The sequence below is a fragment of the Lissotriton vulgaris genome, chromosome 1_1, assembly GCF_964263255.1.
Source record: "Lissotriton vulgaris chromosome 1_1, aLisVul1.2, whole genome shotgun sequence".
NCBI classification, from domain to species: Eukaryota; Metazoa; Chordata; class Amphibia; order Caudata; family Salamandridae; genus Lissotriton; species Lissotriton vulgaris.
The window spans coordinates 49,506,786-49,529,025 of record NC_141685.1 but is presented as its reverse complement, the minus strand read 5'-3'; the positions used below and the strand labels follow the sequence as shown (position 1 = coordinate 49,529,025).

At 47.5% G+C, this 22,240-nt stretch overlaps 1 long non-coding RNA gene across 1 annotated transcript in view; it reads left to right on the top strand.

Moving 5' to 3' along the window:
- The first annotated feature begins 392 nt into the window (after positions 1-392).
- The window catches only part of LOC147737189 (uncharacterized), a 72,170-nt gene continuing 50,322 nt past the window's right edge, over positions 393-22,240 (top strand). Inside the window, exons 1-2 of the long non-coding RNA XR_015295535.1 lie at positions 393-515; positions 946-1,015. This is a non-coding gene — a long non-coding RNA (uncharacterized LOC147737189). The remainder of the gene's footprint in view (positions 516-945; positions 1,016-22,240) is intronic.

Here is a 22,240-nt window from a genome sequence, read left to right as displayed (position 1 = left end):
AAAGGACTACAGCTCAGAGCCAGAGCAGGTGGGACGGGGGTCCGAGCAGAGACACAAAGAAGATCAAGAATAACAGTGTCCGCGCGGGGACACAATGAATGAGATACAACTGGCTCCCGCCTCGGAGCGCGAGGCGCCTCGCGCCACAGCACAGGGTGAGAAGTGTTTAAATGCAGAGCATCTCGGCCCGCTCCTCTGGGGGAAGTGTCTCTCTTCTGCGCATGCGCAGTGAGGCTGAGTGTTCTCTGTCCAGGGCGATTCACAGTCCGTACCCCGTGCAAGGACCTAACTCGGCGATAGGACGTAGTGTCTTCGCTCCGCACGTGCGCAGCTGTGACGCGCGGTCCTGCGCGTGCCCAGCAGTGAGACGCGTTGTTTTGTTTTGTTTTGTTGAGCTCGCGCGTGACTTGGAGGGGGAATAACACACCGGGCCCCACTCCTCACAGGCAGCCGGGCCCCCGGTGCATCCCTCCCCCCAGACCCTGCAGCCCCCACTGAGCGGGGCTCCAGCAGAGGTGAGGGAGGCCTCTGACCCCAGGGTGACTCTCGAGCACGGGGGCATCTTCAGGACACTGAGAGGCAACATTCAGGGCAGGGGCTGTGCAGTGCTTTCCAGACTCTGAACTGTCTCATACATGTGTGACTTGAGAAAAGAAAGTGCATTCACAATGAATAGTTCCACCATCTTTATAAAACAATGTACATACGCAAGCATATACAAACTGTATATAGTGTTTTCCTACTTTGCTTTCCTGAGTGTGTGTCTGTTGGTCTCTGTGTTTCTGTCTCCCATTCCCTGTAGGGAAAGTATGTAGCTCCCCATTGTAGAAGAGTCGGTCAAGAAGGAGCATACTGCATTGAATAGTTTCTTGGTATGCACTTTTTATTAGTATTACAGGAAATCACAATGATTGATTGTCTCTGTTATATTCTTCTTTCCCACAGGGTCTTCCTCTTCAGTCCCTTAGGTGAGCCTCGGCCGCCGTCGTCCCTCGGACAGAAGGAAAAGACCCAGGTAAGTGTTTTTGCTTTATGGTTTAGACAAGGGAGGATGTGAGGTTCGAGCAACCAAAAGAAAAAGAGTAGCCGATGATTTCTGCTCTTGTCTTTCTTTTCCATCTCACTTATTTCCTTTTCCCTGCGTCCCTTTCACCCCTCAGCCTCCCCTCCCATCCCTCTCTGACTCAGCCCCTTTCCAAAAGCCCCGTAGACGCCCACGCTCCTGTAAAAGCACGTTACTCCAGGGCCATGGCGTGGTGACTCCACGTCCTTCAGTGAGGTCTGGTCTCCTTCTGTTTTGACTTTCCCTCCTCCGCCAGGTTCGGGTGTTCTGCTCGCCAACAAGCTGTGACCTCCGCAAGGCTCCAGTTCTCTCTCTCGTAAAGCTGTTCGGTGTTCTGTGTTTTTCCGGTCTTCCCTGCTGGTTTCTCCGCCTTAGGTTATGGCTCACTTGAGCTCGTGGAATGCCTTTCTGGCGGCTTGGGGAGGATTTACCAAGTCTTAGTTCCTTTTCTCTTTCTTCAGTAGGTCGGTTAGTGGTGCTGCTATTTCAGAATAATTGGGTTTAAACCGGCGGTAGTAGCCTTGTAAGCCCAAAAAGGATCAAATGCCCTTTTTGGTGGTAGGGAAGAGGGTATCTAAGACTGCTCTCAATTTCTCTTGTTGCAGAGCGATAGCCCCATCTCCCAATAAATAGCCCAAATATTTGACTTTAGTAAAGGTTATCCTGGACTTTTTGGAGTTCACGTGGAGCCCTGCAGTCCTAAGTGCTTGGAATATCTTCCCACAATGGACGAGATGTAGTTCCCAGTTAGGGCTAAATATTATGATATCGTCTATGAAGGCTAAGGAGTACTCCTGATGTTGGGAGCAAACTTTGTTCATAAGTTTTTGGAACGTCGCTGGTGCTCTGTATAACCCAAAAGGCAGTGCAGTCAAGTCAAGTCAAGTCATAACATTTATATAGCGCACTACATACCCAGAGGGTTTCAAGGCGCTTAGGAAGGGGAGGAGGATTATTTGTCAAATATCCACGTTTTAAGCTGCTTTCTGAACGCTAGGTGATTCTGGGTGAGGCGAAGGTAATCGGGGAGAGAGTTCCATGTTTTGGCAGCCAGGTATGAGAAGGATCTGCCTCCCATGGTGGTCTTGTTGATGCGAGGTACAGTGGCGAAGGCTTGGCTGGAGGAGCGAAGTTGGCGGGAGGGGGTATAAAAGGACAGTCGAGAGTTGAGGCACTCTGGTCCGATGTTGTAGAGTGATTTGTGTGCGTGGGTAAGCAGTCTAAAAGTGATCCTCTTATTGACGGGTAGCCAATGGAGGTCTTTAAGGTGACCAGAGATGTGTTCGTTGCGTGGGATGTCTAATATGAGCCTAGCTGAGGCGTTTTGGATTCGTTGTAGTTTCTTCTGGAGTTTTGCGGTAGTACCTGCGTAGAGGGTGTTTCCGTAGTCCAGTCGGCTCGTGACCAGAGCGTGGGTGACTGTTTTCCTTGTTTCGGAGGGGATCCAGCGAAATGTTTTTCTGAGCATGCGAAGAATGTTAAAGCAGGAAGAGGATACGGCGCTGACTTGTCTGTTCATAGAGAGTGAAGAATCCAGGATGACGCCTAGGTTCCGTGCGTGGTCTGTCGGGATGGGTGCTTTTCCGAGGGCTTCCGGCCACCAAGAGTCGTCCCATGCAGAGGGGGATTTACCTAAGATGAGGACTTCTGTTTTGTCTGAGTTCAGTTTCAGACGGCTTTGTTTCATCCATTCAGCGACTTCTTTCATTCCCTCGTGTAGGTTAGTTTTGGCGGTGCTGGGGTCCTTGGTGAGGGATAGGATCAGTTGAGTGTCATCCGCGTAAGAGATGATGTTGAGGTTGTGTTGGCGGGCGATGGCCGCGAGGGGGCTCATGTATACGTTGAAGAGGGTGGGACTGAGTGAGGATCCTTGAGGTACGCCGCAGATGATTTCAGAGGCCTCGGACTTGAATGGTGGGAGGCGAACTCTCTGGGTTCTTCCGGTGAGGAACGAGGTGATCCATTCCAGTGCCTTTCCTTGGATTCCGATATTTCTGAGGCGTTGTAAAAGGGTGCTGTGGCAGACTGTGTCGAAGGCTGCAGAGAGGTCGAGGAGGATGAGGGCGACTGTGTCTCCATTGTCCAGTAGAGTTCGAATGTCGTCTGTTGCTGCGATGAGGGCGGTCTCAGTGCTGTGTTTGGCTCGGAAGCCAGATTGTGAGGGGTCGAGTGATTTGTTGGCTTCGAGGAAGGCGGCGAGCTGGATGTTGACAGCTTTCTCGATGACTTTGGCCGGGAATGGAAGAAGCGAGATGGGGCGGTAGTTTTTGAGTTCGGTGGGGTCTGCTGTTGGTTTTTTCAGAAGGGCGGTGAGTTCAGCGTGTTTCCAGTCTTCTGGGAAGGTAGCGGAGTTGAAGGAGCAGTTGATGACGTCTCGGAGGTGCGGAGCTATGACGGAGTCTGCTTTGTTAAAGATGTGGTGAGGGCATGGGTCTGTGGGGGAACCAGAGTGGATGGAGTTCATCAGGCGGATGGTGTCCTCAGTGGAGATTGGGTTCCAGGCGTTAAGGGTGTTAACAGGGGGAAGATGGTCAGCTGATGGTAGGGTGGGTTGGCTTCCGGGTTGGTTGTCAAAGCTATTGTGGATGTCAGCAATCTTGTTGTGGAAAAAAGAGGCTAGGGAATCGCAGAGGGTTTGAGAGGGGGTGATGTCGTTGGAGTTGGCCGAGGGGTTGGAAAATTCCTTGACGATGTTGAAAAGTTCCTTGCTGTTGTGGGCGTTGTTGTCAAGTCGATCTTTGAATGCTGTTTTCTTGGCTTTTCGGATCAGTTGGTGGTGAGTACGGATGGCGCTTTTGAAGGCGTCCTTGTTGCTGGTGGATGGGTCTTTTTTCCAGGTCTTCTCAAGGGAGCGGCACAGTTTCTTGGACTTCTTGAGGTCGTCGTTGAACCATGAGGCCTTTTTGATGCCAGGTTTGTGTTGACGTTTTTTCAGTGGTGCTAAGTTGTTGGCGGTGTTGGATAACCAAAGGGTGAGGTTGGAGGCGGCTTCGTTGGCGTTAGAAGAGAGGGCTGGGGAGGTTTGAAGGAGCGATGTGGAGATCTGTTCTGTGGTGATTTTGTTCCAGTTTCTTTGTAGAGTTGGTTGGAGGTGGATGGTGGGTTTCGGCTTGTTGTAGGTGAAATGAACGCAGCTGTGGTCGGTCCAGAGGAGATCCGTAGTGTGGCTGAAGGAGACATGGTTGCTAGAGGTGAAGATGGGGTCTAGTGTGTGACCTGCGATGTGGGTGGGGGAAGTGACCAGTTGTTTAAGTCCGAGGTTGGCGAGGTTGTCCAAGAGGGTGGCGGTGTTGCGGTCGTTGCTCTTTTCAAGGTGGAAGTTGAGGTCTCCCAGAAGGATGTAGTCTTTGGAGGGGAGCGCGTGTGGGGTGATGAAGTCCGTGATGTCTTCACTGAATTTTGCGAGCCCATTAGAGGTGCTAAAGGCGTTTTTTTTCTTGGTCTTCCTGTTTAAGTGGTACCTGCTAATAGTCTTTTGTAAGATCGAATGTGGTTATATATTGGGCTAAGCCTAATTTCTTGATTCATCGACTCTTGGTAATGGGAATGAGTGAAATTTTGAGATGGCATTGACTGCTCGGACGTTTATACAAAAACGGATGGAACCATCAGGTTTCAGAACTATGACAATGGGGGGGACCAGTTACTGCTGGAAGGTTTTATGACTCCTAGTTGTAACATGCTCTCTATTTCGGCAGGAACTGCGTCCCGCCTAACGCCTGGTATTCTGTAGGGGCGTTGTTTTATTACTTTATTTGGAGGGGTAACAATGGCATGCTCGAGTATTGTTGATTTTCCCAGGAGGTCGGAAAAGATGGAGGAGAAGGACTCTAAGAGGGCCTGAAGAGACACTTTTTGTTCCTCTGTTAGATGTTCGTTTATGGGCAATTTATTCAATGTTGAAGCAATGGGTTTTGAGTCAGACAAAACGTAATGGGTGTCTTTGGGGAGGGGTCCCAACCATTTCTTTAGTAGATTTATGTGGTATATCTGGGTTTTGGTTGAGGAAAGGCATAACTGGTAAGTAGTGAGGCCTATCCTTTCAGCACCTTCATATGGTCCCTTCCATTCTGTCCGATTTTGATGTATAGAGGAAGGTAGGAATAGGAGCACCCAGTCATGAACCTTTAACTGTTGTCACTTCTTTCCTTTATTGTAAGACAGCTGTTGGCTTCTTTGAGCTTTTTCTAGGTTTTTGTGAGCAAAATCTCGCAATTTATGTATACGGTTTCTTAGGCTTTGGGTGTATTCTAGATGATGTTGTGTCTCTTCTTGTTTCTCTTGTTCCCACGCTTCTCTTGTCATTTCTAGCAAGGTTTGTGGCTATCTCCCGTAAAGAAGTTCAAAGGGAGAACAACCCAAGCTTCTCGGAACCTGGCTTCAAATAACAAACAGGGCGAGTGGCAACAACATGTCCCAATCTTTCCCTTCGGTGGTTAGCATTTTCTTCATGGTTAGCTTGAAGGCGTTATATCGCACAGACCATCTGTCTGAGGGTAATAAGCCGATGTTTTTATTTGGGTAATTTTCAAGGTTTTACAGACTTGTTTCATTAAACGAGAAACAAAGGGAGTACCCTGGTCTGCCAAAATCTCTCTTGGAAATCCTACCCTCGAAAACAATTCTAGTAACTTTTCACTGATGTTTTTTTCTTGCTTGGTGTTTGTAGGGGAAATGCTTCTGGGTATCGAGTTGCGTAATCGACAATAACCAGTATATAGATATATCATCTTTTTGATTTTGGGAGAGGACCCACTAAATCCATACTTACCCTCTTATAAGTAAAGCACTTGGTGTACAAGCGAGTCCGAACATTAGGGTAAATACTATTTTATCATGTCTGTGCACCATCCATTGATTACACCCACCAACTATTAAAACGACGAATCCATGCCAGGACTGCCCAACATGCATGGAAATTAAGAGTGCCCTGACAATGTACATGGTCTAAGAAAAACGCAAGTTAAATTGTCAAAGCAGACTTGATACTCTCGTCATAAGAAAAGTTAAGTTGCCAAAAAACCTTCAACGAGGTAGGATTGCTTTTAATGGGCACGGCTCCATTGCGTATTATGTTGCACTGGGTACACCGGTCAGTAGTAGGAATCTCGCTGGACACTGGCATGGTGAACAATGCCCTTCCAGGCTGCTCATTCCCCTGCGTGCTCGTCGTTCAGCACAGAGTCCACATGGCCTTCACCTCTATCACACACACTCACAGCTCTTTCTGCTCCGGGCATTCTGAATGTAACCAAAAGTTGATTTCACTCACCGCCATGATGAGCTCGAAGGGATGTTTGTACACCCGCACTGGGGACTAGTACTTTAAAAGAACTGGTCCCCGTGGTGGGCCACTATGAACTCTAAGGCTGTGGCAGACATAGTTAGGTAAATAGCAGGCCCACGGGTCACCGCCCTCTTTCTTTTGTTAACAAATCAAAGCTCCCCTTCTGTTCTAGGCCTCTCCCCAGCCTTTAGACCTGCAGCGGCAGACAGTGCTGTGTGTTTAACCACACGGCAGGGTCACAACTGTCCGCAGGCTGGGCACACCTTGAGTGACCCACACCTTTCTGTTTCCTTCAAATATTTATTTTCACTTATCCATGCAGCTTTCCCACACAGTGTTTGTGCCTCGCCGTCTTTGGAATTCAGCGGCCGGTGGACCCGAGCTTTTAATTATTAATTAAGTGGGCGCTAGGTGCCTCTCTGGGAATATTCTGCTCGCCCTGCTCATTAGCTGAGTCCTGATCCTAGCAGCAGGGGCGAGGGAAGCCCAGGGGGTGGCAGGCAGGAAAGCATAGTCTACTGCCCTTCTACAGATATCAGTTGTCACATAATGCAGCTGTGACAGGTGAGGGCGGCATTCTATGCAGCTGGCCCATTGCCTGGACTCTACCTGGGGGCCATGAAGGCGCGTAGGGGGCCTGGCCTGGACGATGCACGGGGAAGGTACAGACAAATGCAGTGTAAATACCTACAACTTGTCCACATTTCTGCATATCTTAAGACGTGTAAATGTCACACCCTGTACAACATTGTTTTTCATGGATACAGCGTTATTGCTTCAGATTCTTTATGCCTGCCTTCATGCTTGAGCCCCAGAGTGAATTACCATCTTTAGTAGCTACCATGTGGAGGGTTTCCTCAAGGCCATTGTTGTTTAGTCACATTAAACGACTTAATGATTATGTAAGGCCTTCTAAATTTACTGCCAGACGCGGCCGGCATGACGGGCGTGTGGGGGGGGGGGCGGTGGAAATGGGGTCGTGGCGGAAGGGTTTATTTAATGAAAACAAAATATTACATGAAACTTATTGTCCCGCTTCTGGATGGGTCCTGGCTCCCGCTCCCACCGTTCTGCGTTTTCTATGCCTGCAGCTCGGCGTCCCAACCCTCCAGGCTCCACCAATCACAAGTGGTGAGGCGCATTGGAGCGCGCCCCACCCGGGCCATTTTCATCCATTGTAGGCAACTGCAGCAGCCTAATAGAGAAAAAAGAGAGAGTGGGCGGTCCTGCTCCAGGGCAGGGGGATATGCTTGCCCACTGTTGTACATACTGACTGTTTGGTCGGCCCTGGAGCCGACCAGTCAGTATGCACAACAGTGGGCAAGCCACTTCCCCCTGCCCTGGAGCAGGACCGGCCACCCCCAATGAGGCACTTCTGCTTTCTTGCCGTGCGAGAAGTAAGAAATATAAAATGGTAGTTAATACCATTATGTTTCTGCCTTCTCGCACAGCGAGAAAGCAGGGGGGTGACACCCCCACGCCCCAGTGGGGGAGCCGCCACTGTCTGCATGGCATACGTTCTTTATAGCAGTCACATTACCCATCTGGGGTTAAAAGTATATGGAGGTGGTCCAGAAAGTTGAAAATACATTTTTGCATACCCTCTTATCGGTCCCCCAATTAATCTTCAATTTTTGTTATCGATGAAGATTTGGGGGTTAGGTATGTGTCAGATTTGATGAGGTTGGCCCCGGTGGTCTGTTGGCTCAAGACCTGGCTTAATCTAGACTTAACATTTTCCGTCAGATTATTAGGGTCTGTGTCACTCTGGAGAAAGCATGTAGTATCCCATGGCTTTATTACATTATTCAAAAAATATGTAGGGGTTTACCCAATGACCCCCCTCGACCTGGGCAAAGTACTACAAAAAGGTAAAGAAAAAACGGCTGGCAAGGAGGAAAAGATATGTGTATATCTACTTAAACATAGGGAACTTTATATTGCCCTATTAACAGTACATAGTCCTGTTGTTAGTTCATATTTCTTATTTAGAAAAAATAACATGCCAGACACATTTTGTACGAACTTTTAGTTATCGTTTTTAGTTATTGTTGTAATAATTTTTTAGTCATCAATATTTCCATATTATCTTTTTCATTTTGTTATCATCTTTTTGGACATACAAACATATATGCAAACTACAAATAAGTAGACATCCCAAAACACAATTCATAAAATTCCTTCTACCCATTTGATAGAAAAAACAGTGTTCATCTATTAAATAAAGGGAATACACTTTGAGGTTGTCTTACATGCACACGAGGTAATTACCCCTCTAGAGACCTTAATTCAGAAATGTGAATTCACTCGTCAGAAAGATATATCAATTATAATCAGACTCCTCTTGTCAAAGACTGCTGACACGGACACGTTTCGGCCTTTATATCATTCTTGACCTCCTCAGGATAAAGGTAAGGAAACTTGTAGAGCCAAGTCCAGGTGCCCTGAATTTAGAACCCAGTTCAGGACGAACAAGCAAATGTCCAGGAAATCTCACTTCATTACTTTCTTTTAATTCACATGCCACTAATAAAACGCCAATTAATTTCTTAGTAACCTCTCCGAGGCATATACAACGTTCCCCGCTCTCTGTGCTTCAACAAACGCATATGGTCACCATTCTCTGTCCATTCTGCTAGGGGTTAGGTATGTGTCAGATTTGATGAGGTTGGCCCCAGTGGTCTTTCGGTTCAAGACCTGGCTTAATCTAGACTTAACATTGAACCATCAGGTTATTAGGGACTGCATCACTCTGGAGAAAGCTAGTAGTATCCCGTGGCTTTATTACGTTAAGCAGAGCCTATTAAAATTGGGGCGCCGAGATCTTTTTTATTCACCGGATACGATAAAAAAAGAGGACCTGACTTGGATTAAAACCCAATTCTTGAATTTCCTGTCGGTGGAGTGTCGGTGGAGCGTGAGGAGCGGGAGCTACTGAAACCATCAGTAAAGGCTTATTTTTTGTCAAAAACCTCCCCTCGGACTGAACCTTACCTGAGAGTTGTTACTAAACCCTTCCACCGTTTGCTTTTAACTAGGTTCTGTTTTAACCTAATTGACTTCTTTTTAGGTAATTCCCAAGGATAGAGTAGGCAAGAAGATTTGAGTCCGTGTACCTGTTACAATTTCTCACCACAGGATACTATGTATTTTATAATGTTTTGCGACCATTATACTGTGATTCGCAGGAACATTAGTATTTGACTTACATGTGTGTCTTAGAGTCTAGACACCATCACCTGAGTCACTGGAGGAGGGAAAGGAATCAATTCCTGCAGTCCCGCAGGTACAGGACTACAACTTCCAACCCCCCTGCTGCTGGACGCACACATTTAAGCACAACGTGTTCCAGCGGCTGTTGTAGCCGCCATTACCTGAGTCACTGCAGGAGGGAGAGGATGCAATTCCTGCAGTCCGCAGGTGGAGGACTACAATTCCCAACACCCCTGCTGCTGGACTTACACATTTAAGCACAACGTGTTCCAGTGGCTGTTGTAGCCGCCATCGCCTGAGTCACTGTGGAGGGAGAAGATGCAATTCCCGTAATCCCTCATGGGAGGTCTACAACTCCTGACCCCCGTGCTGCCGTGGTCACGCATTTAAGCGTTAGGTGTTCCCACGGCGCGGTCCGCGCCCGGGTGAAGCCCAGGCCAAGGGCAGGCCTGTCCACGCCAGTCGGAGCCAAGAAGAGTGGGTGGAGGGACTGTAGACACGCTTGATGCATTCTTAACTAGGGCAATGAGTGTACTCGTGCACAAAATTGAATTAACTGAGCGGTGTTTATCACAGCAGCCTCTTGTCTACCAGATGCAGTCCTCCTTAGGGGACACAAGTGTTGATAATATTACCACTCAGCCCTTGCAAGTACTTCCATCTGAGCACCCGGTACCAAGCCTCTTGGAAATTCTTCCCATTATACTTGCCCTCAACGATACACCTATTAGGGAGCTCGACCTTTGTACCCACCTTGATCTTAATATTGAACCGCCAGTTAAGAGGTGAAGGGGTGGTGGTATTCAGAAGCCAAAGTCTGCCAGAACCGTTCGAGCAACAAAATCAAGGGGGGTGTTATATTTGGGGGTCTCTAGTTGGCACATGTAGGTACTTGTGACAAGTAGGCACCTTCTCCTCTAGTCAGGTTAAGGGGGATTACACACCTAAAATAACCCCTGCTCTCCCTCTAGGTTACGTGGCGCGAGCAGGCAGGCTTTACTTCAGAGGCGTTGTAGGTTAAGCAGTTGTGACCACATACAGTAACTCAGTGACAACACTACAAATGGACACCACACAGGTTTATATAAAAAATAAGTATACTTTATATAGAGTTACCACAAGACCATAAACAACAAAAATACACACTGATTACTTTAAGATGGTAGATTTAAGCTTAGTTCAGTTCTTAGATGCGACACTCTGTGTCAATCAATCAATCAATCAATCAGTGACACTTATAAAGCGCGCTACATACCCGTAGGGTCTCAAGGCGCTGGGGGGGGGGAGCCGCTACTGCTCGAACAGCCAGGTCTTCAGCTTCTTCCTGAAGGAGAGGTGGTCTTGGGTCAGGCGCAGGTCGGTCGGGAGGGAGTTCCAGGTCTTGGCGGCCAGGTAGGAGAAGGACCTTCCTCCTGTAGTCGCTCTTCGGATGCGGGGGACGGCGGCGAGGGCGTGGTTGGCTGATCGGAGGTGGCGTTTGGGAGCGTAGAAGTTGACTCGGCTGTTGAGGTAGCTCGGGCCTTGGTCGTGTAGGGCTTTGTGTGCGTGGGTGAGGAGGCGGAAGGTGATTCTTTTGTTGACGGGGAGCCAGTGAAGGTCTCTCAGATGTCCGGAGATGTGGCTGGTTCGTGGGATGTCGAGGATGAGTCTGGCTGAGGCGTTCTGGATCCGCTGGAGTCTCTTCTGGAGCTTGGCGGTGGTACCGGCGTAGAGGGCGTTGCCGTAGTCCAGTCGGCTGGTGACGAGGGCCTGGGTGACGGTCTTCCTGGTCTCGGTGGGGATCCACCAGAAGATGTACCTTAAGTTGCGTTGCGCTTCCACGACAAGCAGTGTCGCAGCGATGGGAAATGCGGCGAAGTTCAGGGGCAATGCGGGGATGCGAGGTGCTCTTGATCAATGTGGTGCAGTGCGACAGTTCCAGCGGCGACACCCTCCTTTCTCCGGAGTTGCGACGGCAGCAGCAGCGACACGCTTCCGCTTCGTTGCGGCACGCTTCTCTCCGATGCAGTGCAGTGCGACAGTTTCAGCGGCGACACCCTCCTTTCTCCGGAGTTGCGACAACAGGTGCGGCGTCTGCGACACGCTTCTTCTCGTTGAGTCGCACTTCTAGCCCCTTGCGGCACGCAGTTCCTCAGAAGGCCCAAAACAGCAGCAGGCACTTCCCAAAGAACTCTGGGGAGCTGGGGGGTGAAGTCTGTTGTCCCTGAGACTTCAGCAGGAGGCAAGTTCATTTCCAAGCCCTTGGAGATCCTTCACAAGTTGAAAGCAAAGTACAAAGTTCCTTTCTCCTTCCTTTGGCAGTAAGGCAACCACTGCAGGCCATTTCAACAAGCAGCACTTCAGCTTGGGAATAGTCTCTCCTCGGTTTCTTCAGGTTCCTCTCCTCAGTCTTGTTGTCCAAAGTGATCTAATTTCATGGGAGCAGGGTCCCAATATTTATACCCAGAAACCCTTTGTTCTCTGAGGGGAGAGGGGCCTTTGCCCAGTCCAAACCAGTTCTGAAGCACTCTGTTTACCAGACTTCTCGTTTCCTTTCACAGTGCAGGGCAAGCACATCAGACGCCCCACAGGAGGTGGAGCCAGCATTGTGGAAGGCAAGTACAGTCCTGGAGTACTCTGTTGACAGTCTTCCTTCTCTTCTTTCAGTGTGCAGGGCAGAGACATCAGCCGCTCCCCAGGGGGTGGAGCCAGCATTGTGGAAGGCAGATACAGCCCTATTCAGAGTTCAGGTGCACTCCTCCCTCCCATCAAGATGCAGATCTCTCTATTCACCACTGGGTGACTCAGCCTGTCTCCTGGAATTCCCCAGCCCTGTCACTCACATAAACTAGACGTAGGAATACACAAACTAGCAGAGGAAGGTTTGAATGGCTAGACAAGCAAATACCTACTTTCTAAAAGTGGTATTTGCAAACACAGAATATTAAAATAAACTTTACTAAAAGATGTATTTTATTATTCTGCGTTCAGGCATACTAAACTCGAACTTCTACCATGTTCTCTGAGCCTGTTAGGATTATAAAATGTAACAATTCTAACAGCCCTTTCTGGCCTATGGAGAACAGGTAGCCTTGCAATAGTGAAAACAAAAATGGCTGTAATTCACTATTTGGACATGCCACACACACCAGGGCTTGTCCTACCTTATACTTACAATGCACCCTGCCCTTGGGCCTTCCATAGGGGTGACTAATATGAAGAAAAGGGAAGGTTTAAGGACTGGCAAGTGGGTGCACTTGCCCAGTCAGCATGACAGTACTAGACTGCACGCAGGCTCGGCAATGGCAGACCTTAGACACATTTTACAAGGCTGCTTCTGTGGGTGGCACAACCAGTGCTGCAGGCCCACCAGCAGCATTTGGATTACACGCCCTGGCACACTCAGTGCACTAGACTAGGGTCTGACAAGTAAACCAAATAGCCAAATATGGAACCACTGATTAGTACATCAATTTACAATAGGGATCACTTGCACGATGGCACTAGATAGCAGTGGCACAGTGCCTAAAGCATCTAACACCAGAAAAAATACATGAGGCAACAGCAAAAATGGAAGGGAGACCCACACCAATGGTGCCAGGTCTCACAGGGGGCCACTAACATGGTAAACACGGGAATTAGTACACCTCAACCCTGGACTTTGACCACTTTGTCCGCAACTCCTTTACCATGGTTAACTGATGACGCTTTGTGGAAAAGTGTAGGAAAAATTATGGCTACCTTACTGGACCCTATTCTACAAAATCTACAGATTGAAGAGAGGCCACCTCATATAGAGGGTCAGAGTGAAATAACTGAGTGTCCCACAGAGCGTCCATGCCCTGGGCCTGTGCGACCAGCCGTGGAACTCAACCAACTCTTCCAACTCACTAATTTGGGCGTGGCCCCACCTTCCAATCTTTGTACTGTACCTGGACCTCCTACACGGTCAAGTATGTTGCTTCCGCAAGTTAATGTACACTCTAAGATGATAGCGGAAGAAACAACCTCACCATTATCCGTGACAAGTATTTCGAATTGTTTGGCGGTTCCGTGACGGGGGAGAGGGCTGATCCTCGGTTGTTAGCAAGATTAGATAGTCCTAGGGTGGGACTAAATCATTATCCACAGCAGGTCCTCCAATTCCCACCAGTGGCCTCTCCACTGGTTTTGGTTTTGGCAAACATACCAATCTTGAGAGAGATCACTATGCAGTGACTATAAGTCGGTTAGAATGAAAAGATAGAAGAATATGAGGGAGGAGGCCTGGGAAAGCCTCGAGCAGGCGGCTAGGACATGCAATAGCAGAGATTTATAGAAAGTAATAAACACTCCCTATTTCAAAAATACTAAGGATCCGACACTGGACTCATATGTAGGTGAAGAAGCATGGGTGGCACACTGTGAATTTATATTCACCTCAAACACTGCTCCTGTGATGCCCTCTAGTGACACAGATCCTAAATTGCAGGTTTCTTTTTCACTCTCAGAAGTCAGGAGAGGGTTGGTGGCCTGTGTTGCTAGGCAAGCCCCAGGACCTGATGGGGTGCCAATAGATCTTTTTCAGGAAAACCAAGATTTGTGGGTTCCGCTGCTAACAAATGTTTTTAAGAGCATAGTTATAGATGGGCCTCCACCTTCCTGGAAGCATAGTGGAATTATTCTGATATACAAAAAAGGGGACTGGGGAAGCCCAAAGAACTATAGGCCTATCTCCTTATTGGACACAACTGCCAAACTTATGGGTTGGCTCCTTTTATTCAGGCTGGAAGAGTGGACCCAAGAAACATCTTAATGCAAGTGCAGTATGGCTTCCAGAGGGTAAAAGCCACTATAGACCAATGTCTAAACCTGTCACTATGTACAGACAAATATACCAGATCGAAAGACGGGAAAATCTACATGGCTTTTATAGACTTGTCAGCTGCATTTGACTGCGTGAGCCATCAGAAACTTTGGTATTTAATGGAGAAGATGGGATTGATCCACATATAATTAACTTTATCCGCCAACTATATGTAAATGCCACTGCATGTGTCCCGTATGGCAAAAATGGGGAATGAACCCGTCCCTTTAAGAGCGCTAGTGGAGTTAAGCTGGGATGTGTCCTCGTCCGTTTCTTTTTTTTCCAGCTATACAAACAGGGTTGAGGCAGCCCTCTCGGGCTCATCCCCGGACGTGCCCGTGTTTGACACCCACCCCCTACCAATGTTAGCTTATGCCGAGGATGTAGTGTTAATTGCAAGAACGGCGGTAGCTCTCCAATGGCTCATAACAACATATGCATCATTCATGGCATCGCTGGACCTTAAAGTAAATGAAACAAAATCTTCTGTCATTACAGCAGGGTCTGGCAAAGCTGATAAATCCCCACACTTCCATATGGATTGCCAGAAAACAGAAGTGGTAGAGTCCTTCCCATACCTGGGAGTCTTATTTGATGAAAATCAAACTTGGGAGAACCTGGTATCGGCAAGAGCACTAGGAATGGAAAGGAGTCTGAAAGCTATTAAGGCCTTCCCCAAAAGTTAGACGCTAGCCCCCTTGACCCAATTAAAACATTACTCAGGCCAAGATGAAGGCAATAGCCACATAAGGGGCAGGAGTCTGGGGTATGGCGCCTACCGGCTGTCTCCAAAAACTTGAAGATCATTTTTAAGTCCCTAGTGTCCCTCCCATCCACTTATTCAAATGATATCCTGCATATAGAATTGGGGTTACCTTATATGTTGCATACCATTAGACTTGCGCCAATTTAATGCAAAACATATTTAAAGATTGTTTAAAATTGGACCATTAAAATAAGATCAGATGGTTAAGTTATGTGGAATCAGAATTAATGGCATTTATGCGGAGGGCTCAGTATCTTCGCAGGGAAAGGAATTACAGAAAAAGACGGTCCTCGCCTATCATTTGATTCCCCCTAGGCCAAAGGGCGGATATTCCTATCTAGCACGAACCTCTACGTGCTGGATAGGAACTACTGAGATTTTGTCTGACTCTCCTCCCCTTGAGGTTAGGTTATACGGAGAGAAGATTCAAACATACAGATTTGATGCTGTGCCCCTGCGACAACCATTCCCCCCAATGTGACCTGCACCTAGTCTTGTTTTGTGGGTTTTATAAGACATGAAGAGAAGACTTTATCCTTTCGTTTTTGAAAGCTTCACAGTTTTAAGCAGTGCCAGGTGGCACGTTACTTCTTTAAATCTCTGCCTGATCCCGTTGTCTGTTTTTCGGTAGCCACCTTTGTGTGGGCCTGTATGAAAAGGAGAAAGGCGCGAGGTTGGTTTTAGCTAACAATTATATGCAGAAATGAGTAATTTGATGTAAACTGACTGGATTCGGTCTATGAGGCACATGGGGCGGGGCCTGTGGGTGTCAAGTCGGAGCCAGTGGGTGTGGATGCTCCTCTGCCGGGGGCTGGGTCAGTGAATGTGTGGGCGGGGCCTGTGGGTGTGGGGCAGGGCCTGTGGGGGGCGGGGCCTGTGGGTGTGAATGCTCCTTCTCTGCCAGGGGCGGGGTCAGTGAATGTGGGGGCGGGGCCTGTAGTAGTGGGGGCGGGGTCTGTGAGTTGGGGGGCATGGCATGTGGGCGTGGTCAGTGGCTGTGGGGGCGGGGTCACCACAATACACCTGCACAGCCTGGAGGCATTGACTGTTTCGTGTTCCTCACTGGAGACTAGTTTGTCCTTACGCTTCAACTGTGGAATGTGTTTTTTTGGAACCCTAATCGCTCCAACTTTAGTTTGTATCATGTAATTTTTGGTGGATTTATATTCTGTAAATATGTTACCATAATATCTAATCCTAGATACTTCGCTCTATTGTAAAGCGCTCTGACACTGCTGGGTAAAGTGTGCGCTATAAAAAATGCCTAAATAAATCCAATGCCCGGCGACCAGGCTGTTGGAGGCTCGTCGTGGCCTTGGGGCTCCCAGTCACACGTCCTCAGGTCTGTAGACTAAAGACTGTTGCAGCTTGCAACTCAGAACTAGCAATTCCTCAGGCTCCGGCGGGCTGCTTTTGGAGGCTTCAGGCATGATTCTGAATGCCGCCGTAGTCTGCGAATCTCAAGTTGCACATTCTTACCTTTCTCCTGCGCCACCGCAACCACAGACTTTACCCACTTGCTGACCGCATCTATAAAATACGTTTTTGACACAAGTGTGTCCACATGAGCATCTTTTAATTTGGCTGATCTGGGGTTTGCAGCAAATATTTTTTTTTAACCCTTGCGTGCGTGCGTTGGCCAACGGCCGTCACAAGCACTACCTCAGTAGTGCTGCGCACGTCTCTTGACATACACGGCCTTGCATTCGAACGCCCACATCGCAGCGGAACTGCCGCCGCAATAAACGGGTTAAAGCCATGCTCTTGTATTTACAATCAACAGAAGCTTGTGCAGTGAGGGCTGGTGCTGTTCCTGACCTCCCATTTATTTCGTGGAAGTGCCTGGACCAGTCTTCAGCGCGTTCCTTGCTCCCAAATGGTGCTTCTCAGGCCCTAGACCCTTGCTGTGGTTCGGTGGGCTCCTAAATCAAGCTTTTGAACTCTTCATGAGTGGAAATAAGCTCATTGCACCGGAATCCCACTGCTCGCACGGAACTTCAGCACGAGCCCCTGCTGCCTATCTCCTTGCACAAAAAGCATCAATCGATCTGGAAGACCAACAATGTAAAGCTCTAGCCCGACCTTCTGCGACACCTGGCCTGCTCTTTGTGCCATGTCCACCACCGACATCAACTCTCTCCTTACTCCCTGCGACCCTCTCCAATGCGAATGGGGCACTTGTCTCAAAACTTCAGCTGAACTAATCTGGGGCTCTATCTAATTTGCGCTCCATCGTGATCAGCGTGAACTTTTGACTTTAACCTGGGCCAGCATAACCAGATTGCCTCGGTTGGCGCTTTATGTTTTTAGGTGCTATATAGAAGTTTATACTTTAAAAATTCATATCTCCGGTTATACTGATTGTATGTTTGTCTTTTGGGTTTCGATTTGTTGATTAAACTGAGCTCTATTTTTCTAACCTGGTGTTGATTTTGTGTGCTGTTTACGCTGTTTTACTGTTTGAAGTGTTGCACAAATATTTACTCATTGCCTCTAAATTAAGCCTGACTGCTCTGTGCCAAGCTACCAGGGGGTTGACCACAGTTTAATTTGGGGTTTGCGTGTGCCTTATCCTGACTAGGATTGTCAAATTCTGAAAAGGAGCATACAGTTATAACTAGATTCTTTCATCAATTATACTCAAGCATGTAATTAAACCTCATTTCCTTTGCAAACTATACAAAATATTATAAGATCCACCAAATCAGAAAATACAGTGCAGAGTCTTGAGATTTCTTTTTTTTCAATGTTTTCTTTATTTGTACTCAAATACATCAGCCCAGCCAGCGCGTTTCGTCCATCATGGACTTCATCAGGGTTGGAATAGTCTTTTATAGAAGCTCACCAAGGTGCTATTTCTGTAATCAGATGTAATATAGATATATAGGCAATCACCATATCATTCATGATTGATTTAATTCCTTCAATCCATATTGAAATAGTTTTATTGAAGAACACCAAGTCGCTTATTCTTATTAAGAGATGCAATATCAATAAGCTGGTAATCACCATTGCATCCAGTCAGATAAAATCATGAAAGGATTATTGCCTTTGATAAATCCTGGCATGTAGTCTCGTCGGCTATGCAAAGCCATCTATACGATCTGATAGACAGACGGTCTTGCATGCAACGGTGATTGGCTATATATCTATCCTACATCTGATTACAGAAATTGCACGTTGGTGAGCTTCCTTGCACCCCCTGCTTCACTAATGATTGCTGCTCCTGTGTGGGTGTAGGGTGGGCTTCAGTGAGCTCTTACCCCTTATTTTTTTTTAAACTTTATTTTGCATTTAGGTATGAGTAAAAAAGTACACTAGGACAAGTAAAATCCTTTACAAGTACAGGTAGACATAGTACAAACTGTTAAAGGCTCAATAAATGCCGCAGGGTGATCACATGTTACATAAAGCAAGTCCCTCGGCGGCTAACATATTTTCTGTTACAATCGTTCTTGACTCTGATTCACATAAACAGTGTTTACAATCATGACATGGGAATACATCAACTGTACCGACATCAAAAAAGGAGTTTAGCATCCGGTGTAGTTGATTATTGACATGTATCTCGGGACAGTCTAACCCACCCCTGTTGGGACTATGCCCTGTTCTTTCTGGGTAGGGGGGTCTTGTCGCTGCGCCTCTAGGTATGTTCTGAAAGTTCCCCAGATATCTCTGGGCCTGGATGTGGGGGGACTGTTATTATATATAGGTCGCTGTTTGTGGAACAGGACGCCATGCTCTTCACCGAGGGTGCTGTTCTGCCACCCCAATGAATGGATACCTCCCTTTTGGCTAGTAGTAAGCTGATGGCAACAAACCTGCGAATTGCCGGTGGGAAATGCTTTACATATCCCAACAGAGCAATCTCGGGCAAGGGGGTCATCGGTACTTTAACCAAGCCACTCACTATCTTATGTATTCCTACCCAGTATGAGTGTTTGCGTGGACAGGTCCAGGCGAGGTGGGCAAAGTCTGAATTTGGAGCGTTGCATCTTGCACAATGGTGCGGTCTGGCAGGGTCTATCCTGTGGAGTCTGGAGGGGGTAATGTATATCCTACGAAGAAACTTAAAGTGTATTAGTTTGTGTCGGCTATTAAGGGAGACATTTTTCGTAACTGCACAGCAGGCAGCCCACTGTTCGTCTGTGATCGGATTACCTAAGTCGGTCTCCCAGGCAGTGCGTACTCTGTCTACGATTGCAGCGCATGCCTTATAGAGCTGGGATATTAGGTGTACCCCTCTCTCGCTGCTTATCACTGTCGTGAGTGGGGTGAAGGAAGGAGGTTCCAGAGGGTAGTCCGTTAAAATAGCTCGCAGGGTAGAACAGATTCGTAGAAGGACGTATCTGTCCATGAATGTGGCACCATGGAAGAAGGACTCATCATCGGGATCAAAAATATGTCCATCTGGAAATTGTTATTGTTATTGTTATTTTTGATTTGTAACGCGCTCAATCACCTGCAGGCCTCTACGCGCTCGGAAATCGATGGTAAAACAACAACTTTGGAAGTACAGAGAAGCATCCACTAGCCTAGATGACACTCAAGGACCTCCTAAACAGCAGCGTTTTCAACACCTTTCTAAAGCGTAGGAGGTTCTCTTCCCTGCGCAGTGGCTCAGGTAGTGTGTTCCATAGCTGAGGAACCAACACCGAAAAGGCTCTTCCACCCTTGGTAACAAGTTTGTACCGAGGGCAGACCAATAATTGAGAGTCTGAAGATCAGAGAACTCTCTTTGGGCTGTACACTGTCACACGGTCTTTAATGTATGCGGGCGCCATGCCATAGATGGCTTTGTGGGCTATACACAAGCTTTTAAATTCCACTCGCTCCTTGATGGGGAGCCAATGGAGATTCTGTAGCAGGGGGGATGCTTTGGTTCGTCTTGGCAATCTAAAAATGAGACGAGCAGCATCATTCATCACCACCTGTAGCCTATTTGTCAGGATTTTTGGTAGGCCAAGGTAGAGGGCATTTCCGTAGTCTATTCTTGAGATCACGGTGGCTTCGACAATGGAGCAAAGCATAGATTGGGAGATGACAGGTACTAACTTCCGTAGCTGTCGGATAATGTTAGTGCAGCTACCCACCACTGAAGAGATTTGGTTGACCATTGAAAGGTCACAATCTAATTTGATCCCCAGGCTCTTCACATTCAGGCTGGGTTTTGGGGCCGGGCCTAACTCTGCTGGCCAGTAGAGATCACACCATGGTGAGGTGGCAGATGGAATCACCACTACCTCAGTCTTAATGGGTTGATTTTCAGAAGGTTTCCTGTCATCCATTGGACCGTGTATCTCAAGATATTCTGAGTGTGGAGTTGAGCGACATTTGTGTTGTCGACACTCAGCAGCAGCTGCGTGTCGTCCGCGTAGTTGTATACTGTGCAGCCCATACGCGCCAGGGAGGCAATCAGAGGCTGCAGGTATAGGTTAAATAGCAGTGGGGACAGGGCCGAGCCCTGGGGCACCCCACATTCTAGCTTTCCCACTGCGGAGGTTTCTTCTCCAAGTTGTATTCTTTGGGTCCTTCCTGACAGAAATGACTGCAACCATCTAAAAGCCAGGCCTTTAATGCCAAACTCACTCAGTCTTTCCAGCAGCAGCGCATGGCTGACGGTATCGAACGCCGCTGAAAGATCTAACAAGATCAGGGCGCTCGGTTTTTTACCGTCAGCCAGGCCTCTCAGTTCATCCAGTACCGAGAGCATCACCAACTCGGTGCTATGATGTGCTCGGAACCCTGCTTGTCGTTCGTGAAGTAGGGAATGGGACTCCAAGTACACGGACAGGGATTTTAGTACATGTTGTTCCAGTACTTTCGAGAGGAATAGATCGCCTATCTTAGCAATGTCAAATGTAGCGCATGTCTTCTGTATGAGCTTTTTGCTAGTTATAGGTATCCACTTAGGGTTCGGGAGTGGGAGATCAGAAGAATAAAGCAATGGTGTGTGTGTTATGCAACGCAATTTCTCCCATGCCCAACTAGTGGTCGATGTGCGTTAGATATCTTTGAGGGAACCCTTCGTTAATATCGCCGCTAAAATGTCCGGGAGGACTAAGTCAGACTCTGGTCGGAGGTATGGAATTCTGGCATCAGGGTGGTACCATGTCTGTGCAAAACTGAACTGTGCAGCTAAATACTACAGTTGTAAATCAGGGACCCCAAACCCACCTTTATCGCCGGGGAGTTTACCCTGAAGTTTCCGCCACCCCATACTAATCTTATTAAGTGTGATCAAAGGGTCGAAAGGAATTTATTCATAAGAGGGATCGGGATGTTTTGAACCAGATATAAAAATTTCGGAAGCACAACCATCTTAATGAGGGAAACTCATCCAGCCATGGATAGGGGGAGCTTTAGCCATTTCTCTGTTTGAGTCTCTAATTTGGACCAGTTGTCCGTAATTGCGGCGGATGATCTGCTCTGTTTCTAAGTGTATATGTATGGCCAGGTAGTTAACCGAGTCAGTATTCCATTCCAGGGGGAATTCCAAGTCCCTTGTCTGTGCTGGCAGTGAGTGGAAAAATTACAGATTTGTTCCAATTGATACCCAATCCGGAATGTCTGCCAAAGCTCAGAATTTCCCGGATAAGGGGATCCAAATTAGTCTGGGGGTTGCGTACATATAAAATCATGTCATCTGCATACTGTCATATGGTTACTACGTTTCTATATATTGTGTTAAGTTAGCATGTGCTTATTAAATGTTTAAACGCCATATTTTCTTTCTGCTTCGGTTTGCACACGACACCTAATTGTTATTACAACTTTTAACCTAGACGAAAGATGTGATTTATTTGAGAATAATATGTTATTGCACTGATATCAGTCGTGCTTGGTACACTTGGTACAAATGTCTGCACACTGAGAACTGCACACTCTCAGAATAACCTAACACAAGGTTGCTGTAGGCCTGATCCTCGCACCACGTTAGTCATAACACAAATAATGTTTGTGCCAACATTTGGCTCTACGTGGGTTTTAGATACAGTTACAGGGAATGAATCAACACACTTGATGCTGAGCATGCTGAGAGCTGGTAGCTGTTGATGTGAACTCCTACTACTGAGAATTAGAGGT